Below are 15,111 nucleotides of genomic sequence, written 5' to 3' on the forward strand. Positions count from 1 at the left end.
AGCACAGGCTCCGGACGCGCAGGCTCAGCGGCCATGGCTCACGGGCCCAGCCGCTCCGCGGCATGTGGGATCTTCCCGGACCGGGGCACGAACCCGTGTCCCCTGCATCGGCAGGCGGACTCTCAACCACTGCCCCACCAGGGAAGCCCTCAGGCCATGTTCTTAACAGCTTTGAGGGAGTGAGTCCTAGTGGATTCCCTTCAGCAGTTGGAGGTTACCCCAGAAGAAATGGCCTTCAGCCTCCTCAAGACAGAGGAGTCTCTGAGAACTCGAGCCCGTGAGAACTGCTTGCTCATGAGCCTTCCAGGTGCCCCCACTCACCCATCCTCCCAACGTTTCTCCTCCTCTCCATCCACCACCCAGCCCCCCTCCAGAGAGGAGGAGAGGCCACAGCAGAGGGACCTCAGCTTCCCACTTAAACCCACTGAGAAGTATTTCGCTACCACTTCCTGCTGTCTTTTCCCGGTTACCTTGTTGGTCAGTGGTTCATTGATCTATTGGGTTTCAGTGCTCTGTTCTTGTTCAGTTTGCCGTAGGTTTCAGTGACAGGTGCTTCTCCATCCACAGCATCCTTCTTGGTGTCCTTTCTTCCCTCCGTCCCTTCCTTCTTCCCACACACATCTAATGACTACCTGCTGCTTTCTCAGCTCCGCATCCACCGAGCCCTGGGGGGAGGTAGGTGAGGAAGCTGACACAAGCCTGTGGCGTTGAGGAGTGTTGTGGGAGGGCTGTGGTTGCCCCGTGTGGGAGGACCTCACCCAGCCTTGGGTTCAGAGAAGGCTTCTGGGGGGAGGTGGGATTTGAGCTGAGTTTAAGGATGAGCGAGTTAACAAGGTCAAGAAGGCGTCTGGGCCGAGAGAGTGAAATGGCACAGACGCTGAGTCAGCGGAAGGGGCTCTTGGGGTTGGGGGGACCGGTGAGTGCAGTGCGCTGGAGTTGAGGCACCGGGACGTGCGTCGTTCACTCATTACACCCTCCTGTGCTCCAGGCCCTGGGGTTAGAGCAGTGGACGAGGCAGATAAAGTCCCAGCCCCAAGGGAGCTCGAGGTCTGGGCTGTAATGGGGGAGGAAGTTGCAGAGGAGGGTGGGCTTGGCTGCTGTCCTAGACTCTGCTCGGAAGGGTTTGCTGTCGGAGTCTGAGTAGGATGTGGGCCCCGTTGCCTGTGCCCTCGCCTCGTGTGCCCTGTCCCTCTGTCTCCAACTCCCGTCTGGTCCTTTGCATGACACAGGCTATAAAAATAGACGCTGGCATCAGAACACCAGCATGTAGTTGGTGAGGAAAGCTGGAAACTGTCACTACGTATCAAGATACGCGCCAGCTAGATCTTTGATGGAGCTCGTTCTTGGAGCCCCAAGGATAACGTCCTAAAGTTTGCTTACAATTTTTTTTTTCTCCTTTCAACTCATACCAACGCTTCTGGCCACTTGGCTGAGAATGAATATGTACTGGTTGTGCCGATTCCCCACCTATGAGCTCATTGAAATGAACGTTTAATGCTGAAATCCACCAAGTGAGGACTGGCCTTGCCCTGGGCCAGCCTGACCGGAGGGGCTGAGTCATCTCCACAGGGCAGTCCATCCAGGGTTCGCGTCCAGGTGAAGACTCTGGTCAGCACTACCTGAGAAGGGACCAGCTCTCACCAGCCTGAAAGGTTTTGCTCATCTCCCCAAGGAAATGAGGGCTGAGCCAGGGTTTGGAAGAGCTGTCAGCTGCCTTTTCTGTGCCGCATGGGGGCAAGCGTGGTTTCTTTTCTTTCTCCCTTCCCAGCCCTGTTTATTAAGGTGGAATTGACAGTGCTGGGGGCCGGGGGCGGAGTGCAGAGAGAGGAAGCTTCATGCTAGTCTGAGCTCAGGGCTGAATGAAGGACACTTTGTTTCCAGATAGAGGGATCTCAATCTGTAGGCCAGTCCTATGGTGTTTATTGGGTACCTTTTCGGAGCCAAGTGCTATAGGGAACGTGCATAATAATAAAATGAGGAGAAGGACATCACATTACAACCTGGGATGTTGTGATTTATAAAAAGAAATATATATTTGTTCTTCGTCACTATTTGTGGCACGGAGCTCCTACAACTCTTGATGTTTCCTAGAGGAGACCAGAAAGGTGTCTTTTATTATGTTAATGAGGTGACTTTTGGAAAGACCCCAGGGAACCTAAGGATGGGGGCTGGTTGCCAGGAGAACCAACCTTGTGATTAGAGGATTGGAACTTTCAGTCCCACCCCTGACCTCTGGGCAGGGGTGGGGGGCTGGAAGTTGAGTCCGTTGCCATTGGTCAATGATTTAATCAGTTATGCCTATGTAATGATGACCTTGGTTCTTGTCTTCTTTGAAAAAAAAATTTGGAAAGAGATGTAGGTTGTAAAGCAGGTAAAGTGTTTATTAGAAGCAGAGTACGTGGGAAAAGGACACACGGGTGGACGCAGAGGGAGAGTTGCCCTTTTCGGGTGACTTCAATTGCTCATATGGGGCATTTTTCCAGGTTTCCCCGGGCCAATCATCTTGCTAGTTGTCCGTATCTGATCTGATTTTAGGGCCCTGCCCAATGTGTGCGCGCATCTTTTAGCCAAGATGGATTCCAGTGTGAGGGTTTCTGGGAGGCTGGCAGGACATATTATGGGCTGGCACCTCCTCCCTTCCCTGACCCCTGGGCAACCTTTCAGTGCACATGTAGTTTGGGAGGTCTCCTTGACCCCAGGAATGAGAAATATGTGGCTTCCTTTTTCACCCAAGCAGGGATCAGCTCCTGCAGAGAATTATCTTTATCTTGAAGTCTCTGTCCTCAAGAGACAAATTCCGGCTGCTCAGCTGGGGCCCATCTATCTCCTCCCTCAATGATGCCTCCATAAAAACCCAAAGGACACAGATTGGAGAGCCTCCAGGTTGGTGAACGCATGGAGTTGTAGGGAGAGTGGGAGAGAGTGGGAAAGCTGTAACACCTTTCCCACATACCTTGCCACGTGCATCTCTTCCATCTGGCCGCTCCTGAGTCAGATCCTTTTGTAATACACTGGTAATCTAGTAAGTAAATTGTTTCTCTGAGTTCTGTGAGCCCCTCTAGCACATTAATTGAACCCAAAGGGAGGGGGGTCGTTGGAACCTTCAGTCTGTAGCCAGTTAGAAGCACAGGTGACAACCTGGATTTGCGGTTGGCATCTGAAGTGGTAAGGGGACAGTCTTGTGGGATTAAGCCCATAACTTGCGAGATCTGAGGCTATTTCCAGGTAGACGGTGTCAGAGTTGAGTTTCTCGACTGAAAAACATGCATAACCTAAAATTTGAGAATTATGTTTTATTTGGCAGACGAAGCTGAGGACTTAAGTCCAGGACACAGCATCTCAGATGCTCTGAGAGACTGCTTCTGCAGAGGTAAGGGAGGAGCCGGGATATGTAGGAAGTTTTGCTACAAAGATCACGCAGTCAGAACATCAAAAGATTACTGTTAATTAAAGAAAACCAGACATCTCAAGTTAAAGAATTTAGCGCTTTTCTACATATGGGAAGATGCAAAGGTCAGGGCTCGTTAAAATCATTCCTTTGATACGCACCTCAGCTCTCTAGGACCAGTATCTTGTGCTCGCTCATCCTAGTCTCCTCAGGGTGCACCTTGGGGGGTGGGGTGAACAACCAGCTGGTGTTGGAGAAACGCGTGGTGCTGTGGGGAAGAAAACCCCACACACACTGGAATTAGATGAAGAATCATTAATACCCTAAGTGCTTTCCAGGAAATATCTAATCCCTTCCACAAACCCAGGAATGGGGAATTTTACATTCCCCTAGAATGTAAGCTCCGCGCGGGTAGGAGTTTGGACTGATCTGGTCACTACTCATCCCCAGTTTCTATGACTGTACTTGGCATACAGCAGATGCTCAGTAGCTATTTGTTGGATAAATAATTGAATCACCATTTACAGGTGAGGCATCTGCAGCTCAGAGAGGTAAGGCAGCTTGCCTGAGGTGCTACAGCCTGGATCTCAATCCCAGGGGAGGTATCATGAGCTGCGGCTTGGGGTTCCCAGCCCTGTTGCCCTTGGAATACGAATTACTTCTAGGATAGCGCTGCCCAAGTGCAGCACAACCGTGACAAAACCTTGAGCTGAGTGGCCCAGAAGGTGGTCTGTCTTCCTTCTGCCAGTGCCTTGTAACTCAAGGGTAGGCTGAATATGCAGGAGTGTACCCATCAGCAGATGGATGCGTTCGGGAACCTCCCGTGGCTCCCTTCTCCTACGGGAACCTAGTCTGGTCCCAACCGTTCTCCACCTGTTCACCGATGAGTCGCTGCGTAAAGCCTGTCATCAGTCGACGGTTCAGGGAGGACTTGGCTGCCCTGCCGCCGGCTCTGTACCACCGCCCACAACCTTCGCCCTCCTCCAAATGCCTGCTCACATCAGGAGCGCCCGCTGATGTCCTCCTTGCCCTTTTAGTTTTAACACAGTTTCTGCCGCTTCCCTGAGGCCTTCTCTGGCCATTCTAGCACAAGCCACCACCATCCCCCTGCAGCCCCAGTCTGTTTGTACAGTGCATTTCCTAATGGTGTTCCCGGAACCCTGAATTCTGCAGTGTGATGGGGCTTCTGCTGAGTGGGGCATGAGGCCCCTCCTAGCATACTCTGCCTTTATCTTTCTAACACATCAAGTTCCATGTTGCATTGTGTTTTCAAAGGGGGTACTCTTTCAAAACCACTGGTCTCTTTATAATTTATCCTGTACCCACCTTGCACGGTAAATAAATTTTACAGCTTGCTTTCTTTTCTGATTTTAAAAGTAAGACATGTCTACTTAAGAAAATTTGGAAAATGCAGAAAATTACCAAGGAGAAAAGAAATCTTCTAAGATCCCACCACCTGCTTAAAGAAATGTAAGCCAGTCTTCTGTCTTGACATTTGTTTGTTTTAATTAATTAATTTATTTATTTTGGCTGCATCAGGTCTTAGTTGCAGGATGTGGGATCTTTCATTGGGGCACGGGCTCTTCATTGTGGTGCGCCGGCTTCTCTCTAGTTGTGACCTGTGGGTTTTCTCTCTCTAGTTGTGGCACACGGGCTCCAGAGCGTGTGGGCTCTGTAGTTTGTGGCATGCGGGTTCTCTCGTTGAGGCGCGTGAGCTCAGTAGTTGCGGCGCACGGGCTTAGTTGCCCCGCGGTGCGTGGGATCTTAGTTCCCCAACCAGGGATCAAACCCGGATCCCCTGCAATGGAAGGTGGATTCTTTACCACTGGACCACCAGGGAAATCCCAAGATTTGTTTGTTTTAAAGAAAATTAAGATTACTTGTAATCCCAGCTATAAGCACTTGTAACATTAAGGGCATTTTTTTCCTCTTTCCATTTTTTTTTTCATTGTTACTTGTGTTATTTTTTTTAAATAGTAATAGGTTCAAAGTTCTGAAGAGGAAACAATAAAAAGTCCCACTCCCATCCCTGTTTCAAACCACTCAGTCCAGTTTGGTAACATATCTTCTTTATAACATAATTGAGTTCAAACATAATTGTATTAGAGCTTGCTTTTTTCATTTAGCAGTATAACATTTTCTTCTATCATTACTAATCTTATAAAATTTGTACACAACATGTTGTAAAAAGAAAGCATTAAATATGTAAGTAGATATCGAAAAGTACACAATAGAGGTTAAAAGTCCACCCCTGTTAATTTAGGGGGCTGTCTCCTTCCAGACCTTTTTCTAGAAGTTTACGTGTTGTCTTAAAATTTCCATATGTCTGTTGAGATATGCAAATGTACATTTTACCTGCATGAGATGCTCCTGTATCTGTTATGCTGCTGCCAGCACCGGCTCATCTATCTTTCTCTGGGCAGTGTCTCCTGGAGGTTTGTCCACCTCCACACATACATCTACCTCTTCCTTTTAAGGCTGAATCATGTTCCATTGTATGGACAAACTAATTTTCCAGCCATTTCTGTACACGTGAACATTTCAGTTGTTTTCAGATTTTTGTAGTTATTCCTATTGCTGCTTTGTACACACAAGTGAGCAATTTTGGGAACTAGATACCCAGAATACGAATTCTTAGGGCAAAGGGCATGTGTGTTTATTGTTTTAATAAGACCACTGGTTCTCTACAGTTTCCATTCCAGTTAACCCTCTCACCAACAGTATGTGAAAGAACTCATCCCTTTCGAGACTAGCATTCACTGGAGATGAACAATCTTTTATTTTTTTTGCCTATCCGAAGGGTGAGAAATGCCATGTCATTTTTTTTTAATATTATTTATTTATTTATTTTTGGCTGTGTTGGGTCTTCGTTTCTGTGCGAGGGCTTTTCTCTAGTTGCAGCGAGCGGGGGCCACTCTTCATCGCGGTGCACGGGCCTCTCACTATCGTGGCCTCTCTTGTTGCAGAGCACAGGCTCTGGACGCGCAGGCTCAGCGGCCATGGCTCATGGGCCTAGCCGCTCCGCGGCATGTGGGATCTTCCCAGACCAGGGCTCAAACCTGTGTCCCCTGCATCGGCAGGCAGATTCTCAACCGCTGCGCCACCAGGGAAGCCCGCCATGTCATTTTAAAGTTTGTATATCTTTCCATCCTAGTTTTCCAAGCATATACACATATATTAGCGTCATGCAGTACATGGTTCTGTGTGCTTTTTTTCTTTTTCACATTAAGTCACATTAAAATTTTCATATTTTCTTTTCCCAGTCATTGCGTTGTCCTCAAAAGCTCAGTTGTTCGGGGGTGGTGTCTTAACTGAACTATTGCAGATCACCTGGAGTTTATTTCTGTCCTCGATCTCCAAAGACCCTGGGAATGACAAGGAAGAGAAAAGAAACCCTCTGTAGAGAACTGACACAGGTCTGTCCAGTAAACTGGAGCCAAATTGAAATCTGAATTCGATGTTCGCTCAGGGGCTCACCCTGTAGGCGTTTGGCAGGGAGGTGCCTAAGGAATCAACATGAGCTCTTGTTTCATGTAGGTATCGAATACCATGTGTCCAGTGGTAAGACGCCTCACCGGTTTCATGTGTTCCATTATAAAAAGCGCCCAGCTTTGTTTGTTGTTACAGAGTGTTTAACATCCGTGAAAATATCCAGGAGGCAGTGTAGTGTAATGGGAATGGCATTGAACTGGTGAGGCAGAGAGCTGGTTCCAGATTCCAGCTCTTCCCCTGACTGCTGTGTAGACCTGGAGAAGACACTCAACCTCTTGGGTCTCCCGGGATCTGTGTGGTGAGGATGACCAGGGTGTGAGTAGATTTGGAAAGCCTGATGGCGGATAGGCTAGTAGTTATAGGCCAATTCTAACTCAGTATTAATGAGAATTCTAAGAATTTTCAGCTTCTAATAATGGGATTGGCTGTTGTGGTATCATAAAAAACTTAATAGTTGGTCTTCGTCCCAGGTTCCTGGCACACAGCTCCTAAAACCCTTGGAATCTGGAGTGCCAAGAGTGTCTCTATGATAATGAGATGACAGGTTGTGGTGGGGAGACTACATAGCTTCAGGCTGAGGGCCTGTGTCTAAAAGACCAAGAAATGACTAAAGGGTTGTAATGATCAGCCCTACCCCGGATTTCCCGGTAGGGGAGAGAAGAGAGCTGGAGGTTGAATTCAGTCATTCAGGGGCCAGTGATTTAATCACTCTCACCTACATGAAGCCTCGATAGAAAACTCTAAACAGCGGGGTTCAGAGAACTTCCAGGTTGACAAACAGAAAGGTGCGGGGAGGGTGGCAAGCCTGGAGAGAGCGTGGAGGTCCTGTGCCCTTGCCCCATACCTTGCCCTTTGCAGTTCTTCTCTTTGGCCGCTCCTGAGTTGTATCCTCCATAATAAATCAATAGTAAGTAACAGAGTTACTTATTCTGTTTCCAGATTTGTGAGCTGTCCTAACAAATGATCAAACCTGAAGTAGGGGCTTGTAGGAACCCCCCTGGCTTTGTAGCCATAGCAGGACAGAAGCGGGCAGCCTGGGGACCACGACTTGTGACTGGCCTCTGAAGTGGGGCAGTCTTTGGGACTGAGCCCTTCAACCTGTGGAGTCTGAAGCTAACTCTGGGCGGTCAGTGTCAGAAGCGAATTGAATTGTGGGACACCCAGAGCTGGTGTCCGGAGAACTGGAAAATTGGTTGGTGTGAGAAAAAAGCCCCACATGTTTGGTGTTGCAACTATTGTGAGTAAAAACAGCTGAGCTGAATATCGTCCTTCTCCAGAACTGTTCTGACGTGCCGTCAGCCGGCTCTGTGCCAGGCTTTGTCCAGTTCCGGAGACACACTTGTGAACAGACAGACCCCGTCCCTGCTGTCGGGTGGCTTACGGTCAATCGCAGGTGACAGCGGGCCAGCCAGGGATTTCAGCGTGCTTGGTTATGTAATGACAGTGCTGAGAAGTGTCATGAAGGAGAAGCACAGGGTGACTTGACAGTATCAGACAGGATGCTGATCTAGATAGGGGAGTTCAAGGGCAGCTGCCCTGAGAAAGTGATCCAAGGGCCGATTGGGAGTCAGCAAGGTAGGAAAGAGGGAGGGACAGGAGAGGCAGTGTGCCGGCCGGAGGAAGGCAGGGAGGATAGATTGCTGGTGGCTGGAGTGAGCCTATTCTCTGTTCATTCATTCGTTCATGAATCTGACAAATATTGACTGAGGACCTGCTCTGGACCAGGCATCGTTCCTAGCACTGGGGATACAAGAGCAGGGAGCAAGGCTAAAGTTCCTAGCCTCATGCCGCTCACTGTTGCTGCAAAGCAAATCATCCTCAAACTGGATGCTTAAAACAACCCTCCTTTTACTCTCGTTCTCATCGTTTGGAGGTGAACCAGGCCCAGACAGTGATTCTCACTCAGATCTCTCACAGTCATTCAGGCAATGGCTGGTCTGGAATCATCTGAACGTTCCCCCACTCACATGTCTGCTGTTAGGCATCCCCACCCCCGGGTGCCCTCTCATGTGGTCTCTCCTGCGTCGTGGCCTCAGAGCTCTGAAGCAAGTGACCCAGGAGAGAGAGAGCTAGGTAGGATCTGCATAGACTTCTCTGACCTGGTGTTGGAGCTCACACAGCTCACATCATTTCTATGCCTTTCTACTCCTCAAGGCAGTCCAACGCCTGTTGCCAAGACCTAGAACCTCCTCCTGGTGGGAGATGTAACAGAGAATTTGTGGACGTGCATTAAAACCACCACACTCTCGTGCTCTGCTCTCCCGAGCGTTTCAGCCTTGGCTTCAAGCTTACCTCCCTGCCATGGCTCACTCACCAGAGTCTTCCCGAAAGAAGGCAGCCTAATGGCCCCTGGGGGTTCCACCTCCCTCCTCTGCCCGAGCAGCTTCAGAAAGGTACAGTTTTCTCCACCTCAGGTTCTTTCCTGTGAGGGGTTGTGCACCTTGTGGGACTAGCACCCCCGGCATCTGCCCAGCTGCCCCACCTCCTAATGGGTTGTCAGAGGACAGGCATGGACACAGGTCCCAAGTCTGCAAGGAGCAGGGCTCTTCTGTGGGGCTGAGACATGGCCAGGATGGCTGGAGGGCTCTCGTGTATGGGCTTGAGGTGAGGCTGGGCCGGCAGGGTTTGGTCATCATCCCAAGAGCATTATGGGAAACCACTAAAGTGCCAGAGTTCTAATGACCACCTGCTGGGAAAATGAGAGAAGACTGTCCTTCTGGGGATAACAGGGTTTTGGTTGAACATGGTTTTAAATGAATCTGTTAGAATGGTTCGTTTTTCTTACAAAGGAAGACATCAGGTATGTTCCTAACTTGAGAAAAAGGAACGGATCTCCATCCTGATTGGATCAGTCATAACAAGACTAGTGATAGGGCAGTCTGCGGTTAGTTATCACAAGGTTGGTGGGCAAAGCCAGTCTTCCGTAACCAACAGTTCACAGCACTGTTCCTGAACACGATCCGCAGCAAACATTCCCACCACCGTGGTGTCCTGTGATACACACAATAGTGCCCCACGAATAACGCCACAGATTTTGGAAGATGACTATTAAGGCTCTAAATATTACAGGATAGCTCTTTGCCCTGTTTAGTAGACATACTTAGAAACTCAATTTAGAAACTCAGTTTTATGGTGAGAATACAGAATAGGTATTTGCTCACGTAGCCTGAGTTTGTGGAAACTGGTGAGTAAACAGGGTTCGTGACTGTCCCTGTGCTCGGCATTCTCAAAAGCTCTTGCATCGACAGCTTCTTCCTTCATGTTTCTCATTAAGCATCGCTGACTTTTCTTTTTAGAACCCCTAGTAAAGTACAAGTAAGTATGACTTACTTTGGAAAACTTGAAAGGACCTGCCATCCACTGAGTGAGGTGGCTGTCTTTGTTCCGAGGTCTCTCCCTCTCTCAGCTCCAAGTTAGGGTTCAAGGCAAACGTCATATTCCAGATGACAGAGTGATTTAAAGATGTAAATAGTCAGAACTCTCCAGAAAATGTTGCCTGATAATAAGCTTAGGGGGTTAGCCCTAATCTGTACATTTAAATATTCCTAGAAAATGATTGCTCCAAAGCAAAAAAAAAAAAATTTATTGGTATATTTTCCAGTGGGTAGCAGACCCATGAGCAGAAAGGAATTAACTGTTACTGAGTTACTGTGACTCAGGTGTTTCGTGAATATTTTGCTTAATCTTTATCAAAAGCCTATGTGTATGGGAGTTCCCTGGTGGCACAGTGGATAAGACTACAAACTCCCAATGCAGGGGCCTGGGTTCGATCCCTGGTCAGGGAACTAGGTCCCACGTGCGTGCTGCAACTAAGAGTTCGCATGCCACAAGTAAGGAGCCCGCATGTCGCAACTAAGACCCGGCAACTAAGACCAAATAAATAAATAAATAAATATATTTTTAAAAAGCCTATGTATATGGACAAGTAACTGTTAGGATTAGTGTTAAGCTGCTATAACAAATAAACCCCTAAATTTCTGTGGCGTAACACAATAGATTATTTTTCCCTTACAAAAATGGTCCAGTTTGGTTCCAGGACAATGGTATCAAGGTTGGTGGTGTGTGAAAGTGGTGGGAGCTCTGTTGCACACAGATTTGGGGCCCCAAGCTTGTGGAAGCTCTGCTTCTATAGCATGTGACTTTCAAGTTTGCCTTTTTCTCTTTTCTTTTGGTTATTTTATTTTATTATTTTTTAACACTGTACATTCATATTTACTCAACATCAATTTATATTCTATCTTCTTTTTTCCTCCAGTTTTATTGATATAATTGCCATACAACATTGTGTTAGTTTAAGGTGTACAACATAATGGTTTGATACATGTGTGTATTGCTAAGTAATCACCACAGTAAGTCTAGTTAATATCCATCACCTCACAGAGTTATAAAAAATTTTTTTCTTGTGATGAAAACTCTGAAGATCTACTCTCTTAGAAACTTTCAAATATACAGTAGAGTATTGTTAGCCATAGTCACCATGCTGTACATAACATCCCAATAACTTATTTATCTTATAGCTGGAAGTTTGTACCTTTTTACCACCTTCACCCATTTCGTCTAATGCCCACCCTCCACCTCTGGCAACCACCAATCTGTTCTCTGTTTCTGTGAGTTCAGTTTTTTGTTTTTTTTTAAGATTTCACATATAAGTGAGATCATACCATATTTGTCTTTTTCTGTCTGACTTATTTCACTAAGCTTAATGCCCCCAAGATCCATGCATGTTATCACAAATGGTAGAATTTCCTTCTTTTTCATGGCTGAATAACATCCCATTGTGTATGTGTGTGTGTATATATAAAGAACCTAAGTGTCCATCAACAGATGAATGGATAAAGAAAATGTAATATACGTATATAGATGTAGATATAGATATATATCTTGGTTATTATAAGTAATGCCGCAGTGAACATGAGATGTAGATATCTCTTTGAGGTAGTGATTTTGTTTCCTTCAAACATACACCCAGAAGTGGAATTACTGGATCATATAGTTATAGTAGTTCTATTTTTCATTTTTTGCAGATCCTCCATGCTATTTTCTATAGTGGCTGCACCAATTTACATTCCTACCAGTAGTGCATATGGGTTCCCTTTTCTCCACACCCTTGCCAACACTTGTCATCTCTTGTCTTTTTGATAATAGCCATTCTAATAGGTGTGAGGTGATGTCTCATTATGGTTTTGATTTGCATTTCCCTGATTATTGGTGGTATTGAACATCTTTTCAGGTACCTGTATGTCTTCTTTGGAAAAATGTCTATTCAGTTCCTCTCCCTTTTTTAAATCAGATTTTTTTTTTTTTGCAGCTGAGTTGTATGAGTTCTTTATATATAGTTTAGATATTAATCCCTTATTTGATATGTGATTTGCAAATATTTTATCTCATCACATAGGTTGCCTTTTCATTTTGTTGATGATTTCCTTTGCTGTACAGAAGATTTTTAGTTTGATATAGTCCCACTTGTTTATTTTTGCTTTTGTTACCTTTGCTTGTGGTGTCCATAGGAGCCAAAGGAGTTGACCCTCTGTGTTTTCTTCCGGGAGTTTTACGGTTTCAGGTCTTATGTTCAAGTCTGATCCATTTTGAGTCAATTTTTGTGTATGGTATGAGACAGGGATTCAGTTTCATTCTTTCACATGTGGCTGTACAGTTTTCCAATACCATTTATCGAAGAGGCTATCCTTTACCCATTGTATATTCTTGGCTCCTTTGTTGTAAATTAATTAATCATATATGCATGGGTTTATTTCTGGGCTCTCTGTTCTATTGATCTATGTACCTTTTTATGCCAGTAGTATACTGTTTTGATTACTATAGTTTTATAATACAGCTTGAAATCAGGAAGTGTGATGCCTCCAGCTTTGTTCTTTCTCAAGATTGCTTTGGCTAATTGGGGTCTTTTGTGGTTCCTTACAAATTTTAGGCTTGTTTTTCTATTTCTGTGAAAAATGCCATTGGAATTTGGATAGAATGTGTGGATTGCTTTGGTTAGGGTGGACATTTTAAGTTCTTCTAATCCATGAACATGGAATATCTTTCCATTTATTTTCCCTTCCGTTTCTTTCATCAATGTCTTATAGTTTTCAGTGTACAGATCTTTCACCTCCTTAGCTAAATTTATTCCTGGTATTTTATTCTTTTTGATGCAATTGTAAATGGGATTATTTTCCTAATTTCTTTTTCTGGTAGTTCATTTTTAGTGTATAGAAAGGCAACTGATTTTTGCATATTGATTTTGTAGCCTGTAACTTTACTGAAATTGTTTATTAGTTCCAAGTTTTTGGGTGGAGTCTTTAGGGTTTTTTGTATATAATATTACATCATCTGCAAATAGAGACAGTTTTACTTCTTCCATTCTGATTTGGATGCCTTTTAATTCTTTTTCTTGCCTAATTGCTCTGGCTAGGACTTCTAGTACTGTGTCGAATAAAAGTGGCAAGAATGGACATCCTCATCTTGTTTCTGATCTTAGAGGAAAAGTTTTTAGCTTTTCACCATTATATATATGAGTATCATTGACCTTGAGGCTTGTGTTTCATTACAGCTTTAAGCTGAATCAGTCTAAATGGAGCTTATTACAGTGTTATTCCCTACTTTATGGGAAGGGAGCTGGGACTAAATAACAGTTCAAATTCCTTCCAAGATAAGTGTCTGTGATTCTCTGTGACCGTGTTCTTAGCTCTGTTTTTGCTCTGCCTGTCTCTTTATACATGCAAAGAAACCAAAAAAAGGAAACAAAAAAAAAACAGTTTTGAGAGTTTCTCAAAACATCTGAATCAGAGAATCCTTGGATCTCAGCACATGGCTGCTCCTACAGGTCACCCATGCCAGTCCCTCCACAGCACCTCCAGCAGGTAACTGCCCATTTGACCACCTCCTTGGGCAGGAGGGCTCATTCTGTATTGACACTGATGCTGCCAGCCTCCCACTGACTCACCCAGCAGTTTTCTGAAAGTGTTTTTAGAGGCATGGAGTTCCTGCCCACCAGCACTGGCAGTGATGTGGACACACAGAGGACCTGGGGCCCCCCGCCTCATCATGACCGAGTCACGGGATGGGCCAGCAGTGAGCACAGGTTTTGCCAAAGCTCTGTAGGTGAGTGTGCTCCCAGCCTGAACAAGGCCTCCCTGGGAGAAAAGCCTTCATCCGTTGCGTGGATGAGCGCTCCATTCATGTATCCACCCAGAGAAAAATTCTATTTCCACGTAGCACTGTTAACATAGAAAAAAGGCAGCTTTCAGAAAGCATAAGTGGCCTTGGCAACCTGCACTTTCAGGCGTGCCTGGTTCACTTTGGACAGCTGAGATTCTCAGGACAGTGTGAGCTTTTTGGTTTTTTTTTTTTTTTCCTTTAAAATTTTGACTTCCTCACTGAAATCTTCAATTGTACATCACTTATCGTTCCAGTTTTACAGCCCTGCCTATTTAATCCTTTTGTGCTTTCCTTGACATTTTAAGAAACTTTTAATTGACACAGTTTGCTTGCAAAATAAAAAGAATCAGTTTTTAAGTGGCTTTGTGGTGCGTAAGGCATGCCAACTGCGTGTTCTCCCTTTTTTGTTGAGGTACTTATCGTTGCTCTTGACATTCTAAAATAAGAATGCCGGTTTCAGATGTGACGCTTCTAAAACTTAAGAAAGAGCAAAGCAGCCAAGTTGGCTGGCACCCAGACTTCTCACCAAATGTCAAGAAAAAAATCACTGAAGAGTACATAAAAGTGCAAATCCTGGCTTGCTGAATTATTTATTTCAGTCTCTTCTGGTCCTGAGAAACCATCAGTAGCCCTGACAAGTTTATCCTTTGTCGAGCTGGAAAAAACCTCAAAGGGAAGAGTGGTGGGCATGTGTAGCTCACAAATGCAGGGCAAAGAAAACCACTTCATTATTTCAGGGATTTAAAAATACTAAGTCTGCAGATTTATCTGCCTCAAAATCCTTTTTGGAAAGAAACGATAGTTAAATAGTTCATGCTGCATATTTCAGCACGTGTGAAATATGGAAAAAAAGTCGTCAGTAGAACATGTAGTCAGTAGTCTGAGGGATGCTGCTCTGCTGGTTGTACCCAAGCAAACTGATGCTCGTTAAACATATAATTATAACGACATGTGCTTTGATTGCTAGATCTGAAAAGGGCTGGTACTGTCATCAGATGACTGGGTTTGAGAATAATTTTTTAGAGTCATTGTGTGTGTGTGTGTGTGTGTGTGTGTGTGTGTGTGTGTGTGTGTGT

General features: G+C 45.4%; 1 protein-coding gene across 4 annotated transcripts in view; it reads left to right on the plus strand.

Annotated features, from left to right (window-relative positions):
• PXYLP1 (2-phosphoxylose phosphatase 1) overlaps positions 1–15,111 on the plus strand; it is a 68,105-nt gene that overhangs the window by 9,287 nt on the left and 43,707 nt on the right. The window contains exons 3-4 of one of the 4 annotated variants that reach the window (XM_027091549.1): positions 2,735–2,883; positions 3,305–3,370. The exons of 2 other annotated variants lie outside the window; for them this stretch is intronic. The gene's annotated coding sequence lies outside the window, so the exon portion shown is untranslated. Of the gene's footprint in view, positions 1–78; positions 278–2,734; positions 2,884–3,304; positions 3,371–15,111 lie in introns of those variants that run through there. One more of the 4 variants, XM_027091554.1, reaches the window with a different exon arrangement.

The sequence above is a fragment of the Aethalodelphis obliquidens genome, unplaced genomic scaffold, assembly GCF_003676395.1.
Source record: "Aethalodelphis obliquidens isolate GAN/ISIS:26980383/991018 unplaced genomic scaffold, ASM367639v1 scaffold72, whole genome shotgun sequence".
In the NCBI taxonomy this organism is placed as follows: Eukaryota; Metazoa; Chordata; class Mammalia; order Artiodactyla; family Delphinidae; genus Aethalodelphis; species Aethalodelphis obliquidens.